The following is a 21,524-nucleotide window of genomic DNA, read 5'->3' as shown; positions in this document are numbered from 1 at the left end:
TGGGTCTGTAACAACACTCGATGTCTTTTGAGTGAAGGAGGATTAGTTGAGGGGTTATCTATCCATCACATGATTAGACACCACTCGAGATCCTCAGAGTTATTTGAGGTAATGGCTGCAAATCAATCAGTGAATCAACTGCAACCTTGAGTTGTAGAAGTCTAGGATGAGAATGAGGTGCACCATGCACCCCCACCTCGTACTTTACGAGATTACTTACAACTGGCGGGGGTGGCACCCCTTCTTGTACAAGTTTTCTAGGAAACACAGGAAACATGGATATCAAGCCTGGAGTGATCCAACTCCTTTCAAAGTTCCTTGGACTTGAATCTAAAAGTCCATACCTGCACTTACAAGAGTTTGACGAAGTTATAGCCACTTTATACTTTCCTAACGTGTCTAAGGATACGGTCAGGCTGAAACTCTTTCCTTTCTCCTTGCAAGAGAAAGCTAAGACGTGGTAGCACTCACTACGTCCACGATCTATTGGCACATGGAATGACATAATGAAGGAGTTCATAAAAAAATTTCTTTTCATACCATAAGATGAACACCATCAGAAAGTCGATTATGAACTTCCCCCAAAAGGAAGATGAAACATTCTTCCAATGGTGCGAGCGGTTCAAGGATCTCGTCAGTTCATGCCCACAACATAGTTTTGAAACTTGGCGCATAACAACCTTCTTCTAAGATGGACTGACATCTTCCATGCGCCAATTCATCGAGACGATGTGCAATAGGGAATTCATGAATATGAATGTCGATGAGGTGTGGGATTATTTTGACAAACTCGCTGAAACTGCACAATCATGGGGCATCACCCCAAAACCTAGCACCACATCTAAGCTTACTCAAGTGAGGGAGAGGGGTGGGATATATTTACTGAAATAGGATAATGATATAAATGCTAAAGTAGCCAATCTTGCAAGGAAAGTCGAGGCCATGAAACTTAAGAAGGATAAGGCTAAGGAAGTTGTTTGTGGTATCTGTGTTTGCAACATACATACAACTAAAAATTGCCCAACGATACCCGCTTTTCAAGAGGCACTGAATGAGCAGTCAAATGTCGTGAACAACTACTAAAGACCTTTCAGTGGACCCATCTCTAACACATAAAATCCTAGTTGGAGAAATCATCCGTACTTTAGTTGGAGGAATGGACAAACGGCTACTCCTCAAGGAATCCCTAACCAATTCTTGAATCAAGGGAAACCTCAAGAGGATCTAGTCTGGAAACATATTCAAAATCAAGACGTTATCAATCAGAATATATTGCAAACCATTTAAAACCTTTCAAAGGCCATACAAGGTCATGAGATAAAAAATTCTATTGGGAAAAAAGGGATTCTACTAGCCCAACCTTTCCCCAATCCTAAACCATAATACGAAATAAGTGATCCAAGCTCTTCAAAACAAATGGAGCAAGCTAATTCTCTCACCACTCTTAGGAGTGGGAAGATAATTGACAAATCTATTCCGGTAAGGGCTAAAAAGTCTAAGGACCCGGAAGTAGATGAAACTGATAGACCTAACAACACTCCACAAGAGTTAGAACTGGAACTCCAAAGCAAACCGATTGCACCATTCCCCCAATGGTTGATAGCACTAAAACCTCTCCCTAACTGTCAGGACATTCTAGAAGTGAAGGTTAATATTCCTCAACTAGATGCCGTTAAGCAAATACCTTCATATGCTAAATTTCTAAAAGACTTGTGTATGACCAAAAGACAACGAAGTATCCAAAAGAAAATCTTTTTAACTGAAGAAGTGAGTGCCATCCTAAAGCAAGATGTGCCACGAAAGTATAAAGATCTAGGTAGCCCAACCATCGCTTGCGTAATTGGGAACTATCGGATTGAGCACACACTTCTTGACTTAAGAGCAAAATGAATCTGATCCCGTACTCGGTCTATGAGCAACTGGGTCTAGGTGAATTAAAACCCACTCGGACCACGCTACAACTTTTCGATTGCTCAATCCGTGTACCGAGAGGGATAATTGAGGATGTATTGGTCTAGGTTGACAAATTCTACTATCTGGTAAATTTTATTGTCTTGGATACTCAACCCATCGTGGACATGAGCACTCAAATTCCTGTCATTCTTGGTCGCCCATTCCTTGCCACTTCAAACGCAATCATTAATTGCAGGAATGGAGTCATGAGTATGTCTTTCGGGAATATGACATTGGAGTTGAATATCTTTTTCAATACAGGTAAACAGTTAGAGGATGATGACGATTCCCACGACATTAACATGATTGACTCTTTCGTGGAAGATAAAACACTTTTGACTTTATCCTCTGACCCTTTAGAGACGTGTTTGTACCACTCCCATGATTTTGATGATGATATGATTAGTGAGATGGGGATCATGCTGGATACCATGTCGGTACTTGAAGTTGACCAGTGGAGGCCACATTTTGAAGAATTATCCCAAACTGATGTAACGCCTCTACCGTCTAACCTCAAAGCACCGAAGCTTGACCTAAAACCTTTACCCTCTGAGTTGAAATATGTCTATTTAGGTCAATATGAGACATATATGGTGGTGATTTCTTTCCATCTTGAGCAGGAATAGGAGAGTATGCTTATCTCTACTTTCATTAAGCATAAGGGAGCCCTTGGATGGTCGTTTGCGGACCTTAAGGGAATTGACCCTTCGATTTGTACTCACCATAATTATCTAGATGATAATGCTAAGACCTCCCGATGACCACAACGTAGACTAAATCCAAATATGAAGGAAGTGGTTAAGGCTGAGGTTCTTATGCTATTAAATGTGGGTATCATATACCCTATATCGGATAGCCAATGGGTGAGTCCAACTCAGGTGGTTCCTAAGAAGTCCGGAATCACCATAGTAGCCAATGCCAAAAATGAACTCGTGCCAACTAGAGTTACTACTGGTTGGAGCATGTGCATTGATTATAGAAAATTGAATACTATCACAAGGAAGGACCACTTTCCTTTACTTTTCATTAATCAAATTTTAGAAAAGCTAGCTAGTCATTCCTATTACCGCTTCCTTTATGGGCATTCGGGCTATAACCAGCTAGAGATAGCCCTTGAAGATAAAGAAAAAACCACATTCACATGTCCCTTTGGCACCTTTGCTTACCGAAGGATGTCATTCGGACTGTGTAATGCCCCTGCCACTTGTCAGCAATGCATGATGAGTATTTTTTCTGACATGGTGGGGCAATATCTAGAGGTCTTCATTAACGATTTCTCTATTTTTGGTCCATCCTTCAGTGATTGTTTGGAGAATCTTAAATGTGTGCTGAAGCGATGTGAGGAAAAGAACTTGGTACTAAATTGGGAGAAGTGTCATTTCATGGTTCGTAAGGGAATCGTCCTTGGACATATCATCTCGTCAAAAGGAATTGAGGTAGATAAGGCCAAGATTGATCTTATCTCTAACTTACCTTCACCCAAGAACATACGTGACGTGCGATCCTTCTTAGGACACGCCTAATTCTATAGAAGATTCATAAAGGACTTTAGTCACCTCTCCCGTCCTTTATGCAATCTACTTCAAAAGGATATACCATACGAGTGGACTAAGCAATGCCAGGAAGCTTTTTCTAAGCTCAAGAGCATGTTAACCACTGCACCGATCATGCAGCCGCCCGACTAGAACCTTCCTTTTGAACTTATGTGCGATGCATCTGACTTTGCTCTTGGGGTGGTGTTAGGTCAGAGAAAAGATAAGAAGCCCTACGTTATACATTATGCAAGTAGAACCTTAAATTCTGCCCAAGTGAATTACTCTACTAGGGAGAAGGAACTCTTAGCCATAGTATTCTCTTTGGATAAATTTAGGTCTTACTTGATCGGATCCAAGATCATTATCTACACTGATCATGTTAAGCCCCGATTGATAAGATGGATCCTCTTACTCCAAGAATTTGATTTAAAAATAAAAGATAAAAAGGGAGTAGAGAACGTAGTGGCTGACCATCTTTCCTGCCTTGATCTCCCTGATTCCCTTAAGACGAAACATATAAATGACATGTTCCTTGATGAACAATTGTTCAAAGTCTCCCATTCACCTTGGTTTGCTGATATTGCTAATTATCTTGTTACAAGTTCATGTTAACAAATTGGACTACATAAGATAAGAAAATATTCTTCGCCGAGGTTCATAAGTTCTTCTGGGATGATCCGTACTTGTTTAAATATTACCCAGACCAAATCTTAAGGAGATGTGTGCCAGATAATGAACACAAAAGTGTCATCTCCTTTTGTCACTCTTACGCCTGTGGTGGTCACTTTTCTGCTAAAAAGACCATGGCCAAAATTTTACAATGTGGCTTTTACTGGCCCACTATGTTCAAGGACACTCATGAGTTTTGTAAAGCTTGTGAGCATTGTCAAAAATTAGGAGCATTGTCCCATCGAAATATGATGCCTTTGAACCCCATTCTGATCATTGAAGCATTTGATTGCTGGGGCATCGATTTCATGGGACCATTCCCCCAATCCTTTGGGAATCTATACATTTTGCTAGTAGTAGATTATGTCAATAAATGGGTCGAAGCGATTTCATGCCAAAACAATGACCATAAACAGTCATTAAATTCTCAAAAGAAAACATCTTTTCCTGGTTCTGAACGCCTCAAGCCATCATTAGTGATGGGGGCTCACATTTTTGTAATAGGCCATCTGCGAACTTAATGAAGAAATATGGCATCTCTCACAAGGTAAGTACTCCATACCACCCATAAATAAGTGGGCAAGTTGAGATTTTTAATGGGGAGATTAAACATATTTTAGAAAAAAACAATTAACCCTGATCGCAAGGATTGGTCAATCCAATTGACTAATGCTTTATGGGCTTACCGTACTGCATTTAAGACCTCTATTGTAATGTCTCCCTTTAGACTTATCTATGGGAAGGCTTGCCACTTACCTGTGGAGTTGGAACATAGGGCCTACTAGGCTATTAAAAATCTAAATTTTAATCTAGACAACGCTGGCTTGCTGTGCAAACTTCAGTTGAACTTGAAGAAATCCGGAATGATGCATACGAGAACTTGAGAATTTAAAAGGACAGGATGAAGGTGTTTTATGACCAACACATTCTCAAAAAATCATTCACACTAGGTCAGAAGTTCCTTTTGTACAATTCTCAGTTACATCTCTTTCCAGAAAGTCTTTGATCTTGTTGGACCGACCCTTTCATTGTTACTAATGTCTATCCTTATGGGGCCATCGAGATTCGGAATCCAAAAAATAACAATGATTACAAAGTGAATGGACATCGGTTAAAGCCATTTGTTGAAAAAATTGATTTATAGGACATGTCCATACTTATGAATGATCCTGTTTACCAGGATTGACCTCCCAGTCTGACGGAGATGTAGTTAAGTTTACTGCTTTCTGCTCTTTTAGGATAGTTTGATTTCCGTTGTTTTAAGATAGTTTGATTTCCGCTGTTTAGGATAGTTTGCTTATCATCCGTTTAAGTCTTTTGTGCTAACCCATCTTCGTACTGAGATCATTGGAAAAGCCTCAAAATTCCTTCTTCAAGTACTATCTTCCTATTACTTTCCTTTTTCTTTTCATTGCCTCTTTTGCATCACATGTTTATTTCTTTTACATTGACGACAATGTAGATTTTAGGTTGGGGATGGGAGATTAGGTAAACTAATCAGTTATTTTCTTAGTCCTTGAGCCAAAAGAAATGATTTGTCTCTTAGATTCAGTTACTTGGAGATTTCAAAATAAGTTCGAATTATTAAATACAACAATTCCTCTTTTCAATTCAGATTGGAATATAGAAACAAAATCAAATTAATAAAGCTAACAAAAGAGAATATTAAATATGCACAATGTAGCTTAAAAATGAAAACAAACTTATCTCAGACTGATGCCTTGATTTTACTTGAAATTCGATATTAAACTCTGAAATTCGTGTTCTATTTATAATTGCAGAAATCTCATCTACGACTGGTCCTGAGGACACTACGACTGGTCATAGAAGAACAGATTTTTGAAATTTTAAGTGCGATCGGATAAAACCATTTCACGACTGGTCGTAGGGTGTCCACGACTGGTCGTGAGCCCTCCACGACTGGTCGTGACCATCCTACGACTGGTCGTGAGAAACCAGGAACAGTTGCTGGAATTTGAGTCCTAGGCCCAAGACTGGTCGTAGGACGAGTCGTGCACTATTCACACGATCGGTCGAACAAAGTCCAGGACTGGTCGTAGCTCAACCAAAAAATTCTAAAAAGTTGGAACAACTTAGGACTGGTCTTAAAATTTCTTGGACTGATCGAGCCAGAGCTAGGACTAGTCGAACAGAGTTCAGGACTAGTCTTAGAACAATCCAAATACGTGTAAAGTAATTCAATTTGAATTATGTATACAAAATGACCTACCCTAAGGTCAATCTAAAGTCGATCATACCTTGAAAGTGAGGTATGATCATTAAGACTTCATTTCTTCAGATGATAGTTGACCTTTGAAGATTGTGAAGCTTGAGATCTCTCTCCTTGATGTAACATTGAGCTTGAATTACACTTAATATTGAGTTATACTTCTTGTAGCTTGAATTACACTTGACTTGGGTCTTGAACAAGATCACTTCTTCCGTTGTAGCTTGTACTTGCATTTCTTGAAATGGTTTGAGTAGTTCTTCGTTCTTGGCTTGAAGTAAAGTGTTTAAAGAGATGATGCAATGTCTTGATCATATATACCAATGAGCTACACAAGATATAGATTGATGTTTTGGCACCACAAAATTTGACAACCAAAGGAGCATAAAACCATAGCACTTATACATATCTTATCCAATTGGTATAAATACAATTAAGATCAATTTGAACTTTCCTTTGACCTAATTCTCAAAAGAGGAGAATTATAATTATTGGAAGGGATTCCGTCACCAAATTATGCCCATGAAACGATGGCAAACAACAGGATTTACCAATCCCATAATCTCAAAATAAAAAAGAAGATACTCAAAGCTATTACAGATCTACTATAATTTAAGTCACAACAACTCATTAAAAACTGAAAGTATTCCTTAAATATCAAACTAGAATTAAAGTTCAACATAAACATGAATCAAAGCAATAAAAACATCCCATCGTGCTACAAGCTTCACCTCTTAGCCTTATCTAAGAGGTTTATCCAATCATAGACATGATTAGATCCAAAACCCTAAAAGAAAGCATAAAAAACTAAGGAAGAAATGAAGAAAAACGCTTAGTGACGGTTCTCCACCCTTGTGCTTTGCTCCTCCAAACCCTAGATGATCCCCGAGGATACCCTGGGGACTCCTATTTATAGTTGTGCAACACCTCCTTTCGTACTGACTTAGAAAATCCTATAAACCGCCTCAACTTTATGTTGTTTTGATTCTATCGAAGTATCTTCGATATGTCCTTCGATTCTATCGAACAGTCTTCGATTTAATCGAAGATCGGTCCAAAACTGTCTAGCGATTTTAGCCTGAAATTCTCGATTTTATCGAAGTGTCTTCGATATGTTCTTCGATACTATCTAACAGTCTTCGATAGAATCAAAGTCTATTCTGGCAATTTTTTAAAATTAGACTTTTCTAGTCTCGAAATCTGTTTTCAGGACAATTTTCAGGATTCCTTTTCTTTACTTCAAGTCTTCAATTATCTTCCTTCATTACTTGATTTCCTTGGATCTTTGGCATGTGAATTCTTTAATCTTGGTCTCTAAGATCCATCCCTTGCCTTAGTGATCTTTGAGCATCAAATTTATGCTTTTAGCACCTTTTCCAATCCAAGCTCTTAAATTCACCTTACAACACAAACATGAGTAAAATAGGACATTAATCATTATCACGTTCATAAAACCAAGATATAAATGAGGGATAATATGCAATATTTGACCCTTAACACAATCCCCGACTAGCATTTTGCTAGTCCCGAGCAAAGTATGCGAAAAATATTTCAAAACCATTGTATAATTTCCATAAGCTCAAGTGGTTTTAAAATAATCCAGATAATAGAATTCTAAAATACAACAATATTGAACATTACTTCGTCCCTGTAATTCTAGCACTTGGTAACTTCATAATCAAGTTTAAAGCATTAATCTGCCAATTGGAACAATTCCAAACATTGAAGTCCATGGGTGTATAATAAAGTCTAGACTTATCACAATCAAAGGTTCAATTCTTCATTTTCATGACAACATTGATAATCCAAAGAGCATTCAAGACAATCAAAACCTAAATCGAAACTTTCCTTACAATTCATCGTTAAATTCTCCCTTTTATTCCTCCGGCTCTTTATTTTTTTATCGATAGCTTTCACGCTATGTCAACCTTTTTAAAGATTTTTAATAGGTGGCCTTTTCGAAGACAACTGTTTTTTTTAGCTGGGTTTTCTTTTTTGAACATGATGGACAAATTCCCCAGGTTGGTTCCTTTCATACTAAATAATCACTAAGTAAACAATTCAATGTTGACGGAAGCTTTAATGTGAAAGCTAGATGTGACATATGACATCATGACTCGATCAATGTTTAAAACTCCTAATCATGGATTAATAATTCAAACTTACTTTGAAATCTCTAAGTAACTAAATCCAAGAGACATAAATCATCAACATTAAGCATCTTATACTTTAATTTTTTTTTCAATTTACCATAATTTTTTGCTCAAAGACTAAGAAAACAACTGATTAGTTTACCTAATCTCACATCCCCAACCTAAAATCTACATTGTCCTCAATGTAAAAGAAATAAGCACGTAATGCAAAAGAGGCAACGAAAAGAAAAAGGAAAGTAATAGGAAGATAGTACCCAAAGAAGGAATTTTGAGGCTTTTCCAATGATCTCAGTACAAAGATGGGTTAGCAGCACAAAAGACTCAAACTAACAATAAGCAAACTATCCTAAAATAGCAGAGAGCAAACTATCCTAAAACGGCAGAAAATAAACTATCCTAAAATAGCAGAAAGCAGTAAGCCTAACTACACCTCCATTAAACTAGGAGGTCAATCCTGGTAAACAGGATCATTTAGAGGTATGGACATGTCCTCTGAATCAAATTTTTCAACAAATGGCTTTAAACGAAGTCTATTCACTTTGAAGTCATTGCCATCGTTTGGATTCCAAATCTCGACGGCCCCATGAGGTAGACATTAGTAACAGTGAAAGGGTCGGTCCAACGAGATCGGAGTTTTTCCGGAAAGAGATGTAACCAAGAATTATACAAAAGGACCTTTTGACCTAGTGTGAATGATTTTTTGAGAATGTGTTTGTCATGAAACACCTTCAGTCTATCCTTGTAAATTCTTGAATTCTTGTATGCGTCATTCGGATTTCTTCAAGTTCATTCAACTAGAGTTTGCGTAGTGAGCCAACGTTGTTTAAATTGAAGTTCAGATTTTTAATCGCCCAATAAGCCCTATGTTCCAACTCCATAAGAAAGTTGTAAGCCTTCCCATAGACAAATCTAAAGGGAGACATTCCAATAGAGGTTTTAAATGCAATACGGTAAGCCCATAAAACATCGGTCAATCGAATTGACCAATCCTTTCGATCAGGGTTAACCATTTTCTCCAAAATGTATTTGATCTCCCTATTGAAAATCTCAGCTTGCCTCCTTGTTTGTGGGTGGTATGGAGTGCTCACCATGTGAGAGATGTCATATTTCTTCATTAAGTTCGCAAATGGCATATAACAAAAATGTGAGCCCCCATCACTAATGATGGCTCGAGGCATTCCGAACCAGGAAAGGATGTTTTCTTTTAAGAATTTAATGACCATTTGATGGTCATTATTCTGGCATGGAATTGCTTCTACCCATTTAGTGACATAGTCTACTACTAGCAGAATGTATAAATTCCCAAAGGATTGGAGGAATGGTCCCATGAAATCAATGCCCCAGCAATCAAATGCTTCTATGATAAGAATGAGGTTTAAGGGCATCATATTTCGACGGGACAATGCTCTCAATTTCTGATAATGCTCACAAGCTTTGCAAAACTCATTAGTGTCCCTGAACATAGTGGGCTAGTAAAAGCCACACTGCAGAATCTTGGTCGTGGTCTTTTTAGTAGAAAAGTGACCACCACAGGCCTGAGAGTGATGGAAGGAGATGACACTTTGGTGTTCATTATCTGGCACACATTTCCTTAAGATTTGGTCTGGGCAATATTTAAATAAATACGGATCATCCCAGAAAAACTTACGTACCTCAGCGTAGAATTTTTTCTTATCTTGTGCAGTCCAATGTGTTGGCATAAAACCTGTGGCAAGATAATTAGAAATATCAGCAAACTAATGTGAGTGGGAGACTTTAAACAATTGTTCGTTAGGGAACATGTCATTTATTTGTGTCGTCTCAAGGGAATCAGGGAGATCAAGGTGGGAAGCCACTACATTTTCTACTCCCTTTTTATCTTTTATTTCCATATTAAATTCCTGGAGTAGAAGGATCCATCTTATCAAGCAGGGCTTAGCATCATTCTTAAAAAGAAGATACTTGAACGCCGCATGATCAGTGTAGATGATGATCTTGAATCCAATCAAGTAGAACCTAAATTTATCCAAAGCGAATTCTATGGCTAAGAGTTCCTTCTCCATAGTAGATAATTCACTTGGGAAAGATTTAAGATTTTACTTGTGTAGTGTATAACATAGGGTTTTTTTTATCTTTTTTCTGGCATAACATCACCCCAATAGCATAATCCGACGCATCGCACATAAGTTCAAAAGGAATGCTCCAATCGAGTGGTTACATGATAGGTGCGGTAGTTAACATGCGCTCAAGCTTAGAAAAAGCTTCCTGGCATTGCTCAGTCCACTCGTATGCTACATCCTTTTGAAGTAGATTGCATAAAGGACGAGAGAGGTGACTAAAGTCCTTTATGAATCTTCTGTAAAATCCAGCATGTCCCAGGAAGGATCACACATCTCTTATGCTTTTGGGTGGAGGTAAGGTAGAGATAAGATCAATTTTAGCTTTATCTACCTCAATTCCCTTGGACGAGATGATATGTCCAAGAACAATTCCCTTACGAATAATGAAATGACACTTCTCCCAATTTAGTACCAAATTCTTTTCCTCACATTGCTTCAGCACACATTTAAGATTCTCCAAACAATCACTGAAGGATGGACCAAAAATAAAGAAATTATCCATGAAGACCTTTAGATATTGCCCCACCATGTCAGAAAAAATTTCATCATGCATCACTAAAAAGTGGCGGGAGCATTCACAGTTCGAATGACATCCTTCGGTAACTAAAGGTGTCAAAGGGACATGTGAATGTGGTATTTTCCTGATCTTCAAAGGCTATCTCTATCTGGTTGTATCCTGAATACCCGTCAAGGAAGCAATAGTATGAGTGACTAGCTAGCCTTTCTAAAATTTGATCAATGAAAGGTAAAGGAAAGTGGTACTTCCTCGTGACGGTATTCAATTTTCTCTAGTCAATGCACATTCTCCAACTAGTAGTAACTCTAGTTAGCATGAGTTCATTGTTGGCATTGGCTACTATGGTGATTCCGGACTTCTCAAGAACCACCTGAGTTGGACTCACCCATTGGCTATCCGATATAGGGTATATGATACCCACATGTAATAGCTTAAAAAACTCGGCCTTAACCACTTCGTTCATGTTTAGATTTAATCTACGCTGTGGTTGCCATGAGGTCTTAGCATTATCCCCTAGATAAATGTACTGAGTACAAATCAAAGGGTCAATTCCCTTGAGGTCCGCAATCGACCATCCAAGGGCTCCCTTATGCTTAATGAGAGTAGAGATAAGCATATTCTCCTATTCCAACTTAAGGTAGGAAGAAGTCACCATCGGATATATCTCATCTCAACCTAAATAGAATATTTCAAATTAAAGAGCAAAGGTTTTAGGTCAAGCATTAGTGCCTTGAGGTTAGACAGTAGAGGCACTACATCAATTTGGGGTAATTCTTCAAATTGTGGCTTTCACCGATTAACTTCAAGTACCGGCATAGTATCCAGCATGGTTCCCATCTTCCTAATTACATCATCATCTAAATCATGGGAGTGGGTCAGGCACGTCTCTAGAGTATTAGAGGATAAGTACAAAAAAGTTCTCCCTTCCACGAAAGAGTCAATCAGGTTAATATTGTGGGCGTCAGGCCTGTATCCTAGTATCATACTGTTCCTTAGGACCCCGCGATTCTCTCTGTCGAATTTTGGTGACCCGTGACCTATAGACAATATTTGTGCATGACCTTAAGTCACATCCTGCGAAGCCGAGTCTACTTGACTCGAGACCTATGTCATTGTCATCATGTCATCGCCGCAGTTCCAATGCCGCGTCTCATGCACCAATCTGGTACCTAGACTAGGAGTTATAACTTGCGCATAATCCCAGTCATATACCACGCATTGCGGGACCATAGATTTCCTGATCAAGTGCATTCCCTATAAATTCATCATGAGGATGATGTCATCCTAGGCTACCTAGCCTAGGGTGAAATCATCCTACCCCATCCCATGCTTGCTAGCAATAATTGCTAGGCATGTCATGCTTCTTACACATGCAATCATCATCTTACATAGTCATTATGACTCTCATTTACATCCCTCTCTCCCTCTCATCTTCTTCATTCTTGCTAGCAAGGAAGCCTGGGATGTCCATGAGAGCCCAACCATTTCAGCCCTCTTTCACCCAAAAACTCACCCAATCCAACCGTCCATAACCCATCTCCACCATTAAAGGACCTTCATTAAGGCTTGAGAACCCAAGGGTAGAAGAAGGAGAAGAAGAGGAGAGGTGGGTGCTTCCTAAGACTAGTTTCTTTTCATTTCTTGCATAGACCTTAATTTCTTCTACTATGGGGCAGGTACAACCCACCAATCAATGGTGAGGATCCTATCTTGACCCCTAGGTGTGACGAATGGCCCACCTTATCTTGCATGCACATGTCATGATGGGGTCTTTCTCCATGGATCACATCATGTTGTTTTGCTTGATCCATAGCATTGAGGGGTCATCTAGACCCTTGATTTCATGGTGGGGATGGCATCCCCACCTTAGATTGCTGATGTAAGGGCTCATGCTGGAATGGACCCATTTGATGTATGGATTGGATCATTTTGAGGGGCTCATAGTGGTGGAGCCCCTCCTTTGGCCATCTTTTTTTTCTCCCTCTCTATTTCTCCCTGATGTGTGGCCCACCTGATGTGTCCATGGTAGCCAGACCATCCAGCAACAAGGATGTCCTTGCCGCTCATGTTGCTGGACATCCAGGCCCATATTGCTGGTCGTTGGGTCTGCAAGGGTTGGACGGCCATATAGGCCTGATGAATGGATGATATGGATGGTGGCTTGGGTTTGGATGTGTGTGACCCATCTAGGAGGGCCTTACCTTGATAAATATGAGGTACATCCACCCATCCAGCAATGTGTGGGCAACATCATGCAGCAGCATGTTGCTATCTAATTTTCTAGCCCACATTATTGGCCATCTGGATGGGGAAAAACCATATATACCGACTTGATTTTCTCGCTGTAGTGGGGTGGTCCACTAGTGTGTGGACCCCCTCTTAATGTATGATTATATCCACAATGTTTAGCCTTGGTGGGACGCCCCTGGAGTGGGCCCAAGAGGCTTGGACGATCTAATAGTTGGAACCATCTAGCAGCCTATGTGAAGGGAAAACCATAAATATCAGCCTGAACTTTGGGTTGGTGGGCCAATCATGTGGACTTGACCTTACTATACATTTGAGGGTGCATATCATCCACCCATTTTCCATGATTAGACAGGCCCTGGGCCCATTCCAAAGGTAGAACCAAACAGGGTTAGCAACATGTATATCCAGCAACTCGCTAGCCAACCATGAAGTATGTGTTTTATCCCCTTAATGTACGTGTTTTATTTTCTCCATTTACCCCCATTTGTGGCCCACCTTGAGTGTATTTTTAGGCCAACCGTTTAGGCCCTTTAGACCGCCCAGCTAGGTTGGACGCTGCTGGACTGGTTGTCCAGCAGCGGGCTCACCCTGATATATGTGTTGTATTCATGTCTTCCATCTAGTGGGGCCCACTGTAACATGTACGAGCCACCCTAAAGTATTTATTTTATCTAGATAGCCTATTTCCTAGACCCCAGCAGGCCTAGAAAGTTAAGCGGGTTGGAAGTCCAGTAAGGACCCAAAATTGCTACATATAGTTGTATGTCTTGAAGTTGTGAGGCCCACCAGATTAAAGGTGTTGTGTATACACACCATACATTTATTTTTCTGAGATTATGGGCCCCTTTAATGCCCTGTGAGGCCCATCTTTCTTTTGATTAAAGTAGAACCATGTTGTCCAGATTGTTAGACGTCCATCAGGCCCAGATGGGCTGGACGTCTAACCTTAGAGGTCTCTTTGATGCATGTGTTGCCCATCCATTCTACTAGGCCTTGTGGGCTGTTTGTAAGCCCATTTGTGGCCCACCTTGAGTGTATTTTTAGGCCAACCGTTCAGGCCCTTTAAACCGTCCAGCTAGGTTGGGCGCTGCTAGACTGGTTGTCCAACAACGGGCCAACCCTGATATATGTGTTGTATTCATGCCTTCCATCTGGTGGGGCCCACTGTAACATGTATGGCCCACCCTAAAGTATTTATTTTATCCAGATAGCCTATTTCTTGGACCCCAGCAGCCCGAGAAAGTTAGGCAGGCTGATGTCCAGTAAGGGACAAAATTGCTGCATATAGTTGTATGTCTTGAAGTTGTGAGGCCCACCAGATTAAAGGTGTTATGTATACACACCATACATTTATTTTTCTGAGATTATGGGCCCCTTTAATGCCTAGTGCGACCCATCTTTCTTCTGATTAAAGTAGAACCATGCTGTCCATATTTTTAGACGTCCAGCAGGCCTAGATGGGCTGGACATCCAGCCTTAGAGCTCTCTTTGATGCATGTGTTGCCCATCCATTGTACTGGGCCTTGTGGGCTATTTTTAAGCCCATTATGATGTATGTGATTGTATCTATGTTACCCATCAAATTTGCAAAATTTTGGGTTAACCTATAAGGCCCACAATGATATATGTGATGTGCACCTAGCCCAACTATTTTCTGGGGCATATGGGTTACCCATGAGGTCCACCATGATGCATGTATTGTATGTTCCCTTAGCCATTATATTTTTGGGCTATGGGTTGTCCCAAGTAGCCCACCTTAATGTATGTAGACCATGGGCCATTTCTTGAGGCTGTCATGAAGTGTGAAATGATATGTATGTTGTCCATTCTTTTCCCTATGTAGTATACGGGCCATAGGCCCCATTGTAAGTTCGATTTCATGGCAGGCCGCACTTTAGGGGACAATGGTGGTTAAATGTCCACATTGTGAACCACCCTAGGGCCTATTGTTAGGCCCATTCTCATCTATTTGGGCCCCCATAAGTGTTACCTATTTATCATTAGTTGGCTAATCGAAACCGTTGGGCCCCCATTATTATTGATGCTTTCATCATGCCTTGTAGATTATCCAAGTCATTAAGCCCATCTTATGCTTATTGGGCCCATTAGGAAGACTAGTTTGCTACGTGATGAAGCGGGTGAGGAAGCCCGCTCCTTGTTCTTAGGCCTATTCTGGATATGAGTAGGCCATTTAGGTCCATCCTTGATATGAGGAGAGTACATCATCACCCCTTGCCATAGATGGAAGAATATGTGGTATTAGATTAGGCATATCCACTACTAATGTTATGGATTAGGTCCACTATCCATCTATGGACCCCACCATGTATATAGGCTGATTATTTATTTATACCCATGCTAGTATACTTTATCTAGTAAGACTCATTCAGTATGTGCTAACAGAACATCATAATACATGCCCAAACGCATCATTTGCATGCTTATTATGAGGAGTGATTGATCATAACATGTGTCATTGGGCTAGTTATTTTTAGGACCCCCTAAGAGACGGAGTTGCCCCATATGAGCACGCGGTACATGTAGGTGAAAAGGCCAAGCTATATGTCCTAGAGGGGGGGTGAATAGGACAATGCCAAATAAAAACTTATAACAGCGGAATAATAAAGAAAATGATAGCCAAATTAAATAATAATGCAGGAAAGAAAAACAACCTCAAAATTCAGATCTTGAGAGGTTGATACAAACGTTATTCTAAGGACAACCTTACACCAAAACAGAGTTTATGGTAGGACAACCTTATTTCTAGAAAGGTCTTTGTATCAAGTCTCAAATCGAAGAGGAATACAAAAACAAATATGAACTGAATTGAAATAACTTGTAATTAAAGATGTATTGTTCTAGGGACAGCCATACACCATAAAAATGGCAGGGCAACCTTGCTGGAACAACTTTCAAAATGAAATTGAAAAACAAGCTTATAAAGGAATAGCAGAAAGTAAATTCTAAGCTATTACAACATTCTCACAAAGCTTGAAATAATTACAACATTCACCACCATACATACATCTCACAAAAAGAATAAAAACAATTAAAAGAATAAATCAATCAACCACAACTCAAAGGATTTATAGTGGTTCGCCTGAGTGTTCACCAACTGTTATCCAACAACCACATAAAAAGCTACTCCACTCCTAATATCCTCACACAGGGGATATTAGCGTTCACTAAAGATAGGTTTTCCCAGGTTCACCCAAAACCCTTACAATTGTGTCTTTATATGTGGGCTTACACAATTAAAAAAAACTCCACTTCTGAGTTTTCCTGGCTTTCCTCAGATAACCAAAATAACAAGATTTTTCTGGCAAATCTTGAAAGAAACCAAAATAATAGAAAGGAATTTACAATATGTAAAATACCTGAATATCTTCTTCGTTGTAGCAGCCCGGTAGAACCAAATCAAAGTAGATGATTGAATGTCCAAGTTCAATGTCCAGTACTCGATTATAATGGTTCTAGTTCTAATTGATTTTAAATTAAACCAAACAGGGCTTGCCTTAATTGATTTTGATTCCAAAGAAAGGGAATAACAATTCCTCTTTTCAAATCAGATTGGAATATACGAAACAAAATCAATTAAAATAAAGCTAAGGAAAGAAGATATTAAATAAGCACACTTAGCTTAGATGGAGCACAAAATTATCTCTCGAAGTTCGACGAAGATTGGCTTGAATACTATAATTAAATCGATGATTTCTTGAGATTCGTGCACTATTTATAGGTGAGAAGATCAGGTCTTCACTTGTCTAGAGTGCTCTTCGACTAGTCGAAGCCATATGAGATATTTGAAAGATTAGGCGGGATAAGCGCAGACCGTTCTACGGTCGTAGCCCTCCTACGATCGGTCGTAGGTCACCTACGATCGGTCGTAGGTTTCCTTCGATCGGTCGTAGGTCCTGCAAAGTTTCCGCTTGACTTCGAGTCGTAGATTCTACGGCTGGTCGATGCGTCGACACTGTTCCTACGATCGGTCGAACAGATTCCTACTAGTCGAAGGCTAACAGATTTTATCCGTAATTTGTAACAAACTTACGATCGATCCAGGAAATTTCTTAGACCGGTCGAAGCAAGTCTAGGACTAGTCGAAGCAGGACCTAAGACTGGTCGAAGAAATTCAATCAATCACATGTAAAATAACATTCGACTTATGTATCTGAAATGACCTACTTCTAAGGTCATCCTATGGTCAAACAAACCTCAATCATGAAGTATGGACATTGAAACAAGAGACCATGAAGAATGAGCCTTGAGTTTTGAGTTCAATCATGAAAGTGGCTTGAGTTTCAGCTTGAGTCTTGAGTTCAGCTTGAGCCTTGCCTTGTACTTTCTTTTTCTTTTCAGCTTGAGTCTTGTGAGCAGTTCTTGCATTCAAGAGTCTTGTCTTGTGATCAGTTCTTTCATTCAAGATCCTGAGTCTTGTACTTGAGAGCTTTGCTTGATGTGAGCTTAGTTTGTTTATGAAGTCATGAATGTTGATCCTTGAGAGAGCTTCACTTAAGCAGGTTATATAAAACATAACAGAGATTTTGTCACCACAAATTTGACAACTTACAGGGATATAAACTATAGCACTTACAATCTCCCCCTTTGTCAAATTAGTGACAAAACACATAACCAAACAAAAGTAAAACAACTGGTTAATACATGCAAATCAATAATCAACATTTAACATTCAACCAGCATGCAAATCAATAATCAACATTTAACATTCAACCAGTTTCAACATTCAACAAGAAACAAGATCAAACATATATTCTTCTTGACACCCCACTCCCCCTGAGTAACATAACCAATGCTACTCCTCTCACAATCACATTAACAACAAACCATTCTCCCCCTTTTTGTCACAAGATGACAAAGGAGAACTAAATAAAGGAATGAGAGTAAACATGAGGAGGAAATAGAGTATAGCAAAAGAGTCATAGAGATACTCAAGATAGCATCACAGATATCCAGCATAAATATTACATGAAAAACAAATATCCAGCATAGAATCCAACTCAAACTCAATCAAACAAGAGCAAAGTAATAAAGTTATTACATACCAAAAGTCTCATAGAAACTAGTCAGAATTAGAACTTGATGATGGAGCAGGAATTGAAGGTTCAAGTTGGTGCATGCCTTTGTTCAAGCGCCTAAGATATTTGCGCATATACTTGAATTGCAAATCATGAGCAATGGACATGCTTTCCAACTTAACATTAATATTCTCAACTTTAAACTCTAATGCAATCAGACGTGCATCAACATCAGATGGTAAAAAATCTGGATTATTAGCTGAGTCGTTCCTCAAAAATATCATCCATATTAATATCAACACCAGCTTCTTCAGGACCACCATCAACACCACCACCTTGTTCAGGAAGCAGATCCAACTTCATCTTATTAATATTTGTATTGTTGAAGATCAGATGATGGATTGGTGCTTCATCAACAGGCATATCGACAACATATGAGTAGCCAATACAGTCATAAAGTATGCAAATGGAATGTCACTATGACCAGGATGGAGTCGAAACTGAAGAATGAAATGACAGATTAAGGAAGGCAAACAAATCTGAGTACCATTTGAGATAGCATGGATAATACGAACCATAAATGAAGTCAGGTCAGATTTATTACCCGAACGAGGATACAGATTAGACACAAAAATTGGAATTTAATCTAGCAAATATATACAATATTATACAAGAAGGCATAAATTATCAATTTAAAATGCACATGCCAAGATCAAATTTCATCTTTTTGAACCTGCTTTTATCAAGAGGTTTTGTGAAAATATCAGCACGTTGATCTTCAGTAGGAATATATTCTAGAGATATAACTTTTTCTTCTACTAATTCCCTTATATAATGAAATCTAATGTCAATGTGCTTAGTACGAGAATGTTGAATAGGATTTTTTGAAATATTTATCGCACTGGAATTATCACAATGTAATAACATAGAATCCTGTTTAATTCCATAATCACTTAGCATTCTTGCATCCAAACAAGCTGTGTACATGCATTACCAGCTGCAATATACTCCAGTTGTTGAAAGTGATATAGAATTTTATTTCTTACTAAACCAGGAAACTAAACAATTTCCAATGAAAAAACAACCACCACTGGTTGATTTTCTATCATCTAGATTACCAGCCCAGTCAGCATCCGAGTACCCAGCTAATTGAACATTGGTTTCATAAGGATACCAGAGACCGAGATTTATAGTACTTGCGACATATCTAATAATCCGCTTGACAGCAGTCAAATGAGATTCTTTTGGATCAGATTGATATCTTGCGCAAATACCAACACTTAGAGAAATATCAGGTCTAGTAGAGTTAGATATAACAAACTACCAATCATACTCCGATAAAGTTTTGAGTCAACATTTTTACCATTAGAGTCTTTTGATAGTTTCAGGGTAGTACTCATAGGAGTATCGAAATTCTTACCATTCTCAAATCCAAATCTCTTGATTAGATTCAAGGCATACTTAGATTGAGAAATGAATATTCCTTCAGATTGTTGCTTTACTTGCAATCCAAGGAAATAAGTCAATTCCCCAACCATGCTCATTTCAAACTGTGATTTCATCAAATCTGCAAACTCAGTAGTCAAGTCAGTACAAGTTGATCCATAAATGATATCATCAACATAAATCCGTACCATTAAGATATGATCATTTTGTTTTTTAACAAACAGAGTTTTATCAACAGATCCCATTTGAAAATTATGAGTTAAAAGAAATTTCGTTAGTTTCTCATACCATGCCCGAGGTGCTTGTTTTAATCCATAAAGTGCCTTTTAAGCCGATATACATGATCACTATTTTTGGAATCTTCAAATCCCATTGGCTGTTCAACATAGACTTCTTCATGTAAATCGCCATTTAGAAAAGCACTTTTTACATCCATCTGATAGATCTTTATCTTTTTAAAACATGCAATGGATATAAATAGTCTGATAGATTCAAGACGTGCTACTGGTGCAAAGGTTTCATCGAAATCAATCCCTTCAATTTGAGTATAACCTTGTACCACCAGTCTAGCCTTGTTTCTAATTATATTTCCACATTCGTCAGACTTATTTTTGAAAATCCATTTTGTTCCAATGATGTGTTTATCTTTAGGTCTTGGTACGAGATACCAAACATCATTTCTTATGAATTGGTTGAGTTTATCTTGCATCGCAACAATCCAGTTCTCATCAGTAAGCGCTTCTTTTACGTTAGATGGTTCAATTTGGGATGTAAAACATACATAATTACATATATCCTCAAGTTGTCTACGGGTGCGAACACCAGTGAGAGGGTTTCCAAGAATTTGTGTGGTTGGATGATCTTTAACAGTCCTCAACTTAGAATCAGTTTGATTTGATGAAGTATCAGGTTTATCAATGATTAGTACTTCATCATTATCTGAATTAGAAGTTGGTGTGTTTAAATGATCATCAATGACAACATTAATGGATTCTTGAATCACACCATCCTTTTGTTCAGACCCTATAAGCTCGACTGCTTAAAGAGTATCCTAGAAAAATACCTTCATCACTCTTCGTATCGAACTTTCCCAAATTTTCACGATCACGTAAAATATAGCACTTGCTGCCAAAAATTCGAAAGTATTTAACAATAGAGGCTTTTTATTGAACCACAATTCGTAAGCCGTCTTATTATTATCTTTTTTGTGTAGACTCGGTTAATAATATAGCAAGCTGTGTTGACTGCTTCGACCCAAAGATTTTTAGAGAGCTTCATGCTATTCAACATGACATTAGCCATTTCTTGAAGCACCCTATTCTTCCTTTCTACAATTCCATTTTGTTGTGGAGTTTTGGGAGCAGAGAATTCATGTAATATTCCTTGGTCGGTACAGAACTTCTCAAAATTGCTATTCTCAAATTCAGATCCATGATCACTACGAATTTTGCTGATTTGAGAAGATTTTTCAGTTTGAATCCTTTTGAGAACTTTTCTTACTTCTTCAAGGGTTTGATTTATCCCTTAAGAAGACTACCCAAGTGAATCTGGTAAAGTCATCAACTATTACCAAGATATACTTTTTACCACCACGACTTTCCGTTCTGGTAGGTCCTATCAAGTCCATGTGGAGAAGTTC

At 38.7% G+C, this 21,524-nt stretch overlaps 1 non-coding gene across 1 annotated transcript; it reads right to left on the bottom strand.

Annotated features, from left to right (window-relative positions):
* Nucleotides 1-552: 552 nt before the first annotated feature.
* LOC131238346 (small nucleolar RNA R71) lies at nt 553-659 on the bottom strand. Its single transcript, XR_009167747.1, has one exon. It is a non-coding gene; the product is annotated as a small nucleolar RNA R71 (small nucleolar RNA).
* Nucleotides 660-21,524: the final 20,865 nt, after the last annotated feature.

Source organism: Magnolia sinica, chromosome 2, assembly GCF_029962835.1.
Source record: "Magnolia sinica isolate HGM2019 chromosome 2, MsV1, whole genome shotgun sequence".
Classification (NCBI taxonomy): Eukaryota; Viridiplantae; Streptophyta; class Magnoliopsida; order Magnoliales; family Magnoliaceae; genus Magnolia; species Magnolia sinica.
This window is presented reverse-complemented; position numbering and strand designations above follow the sequence as displayed.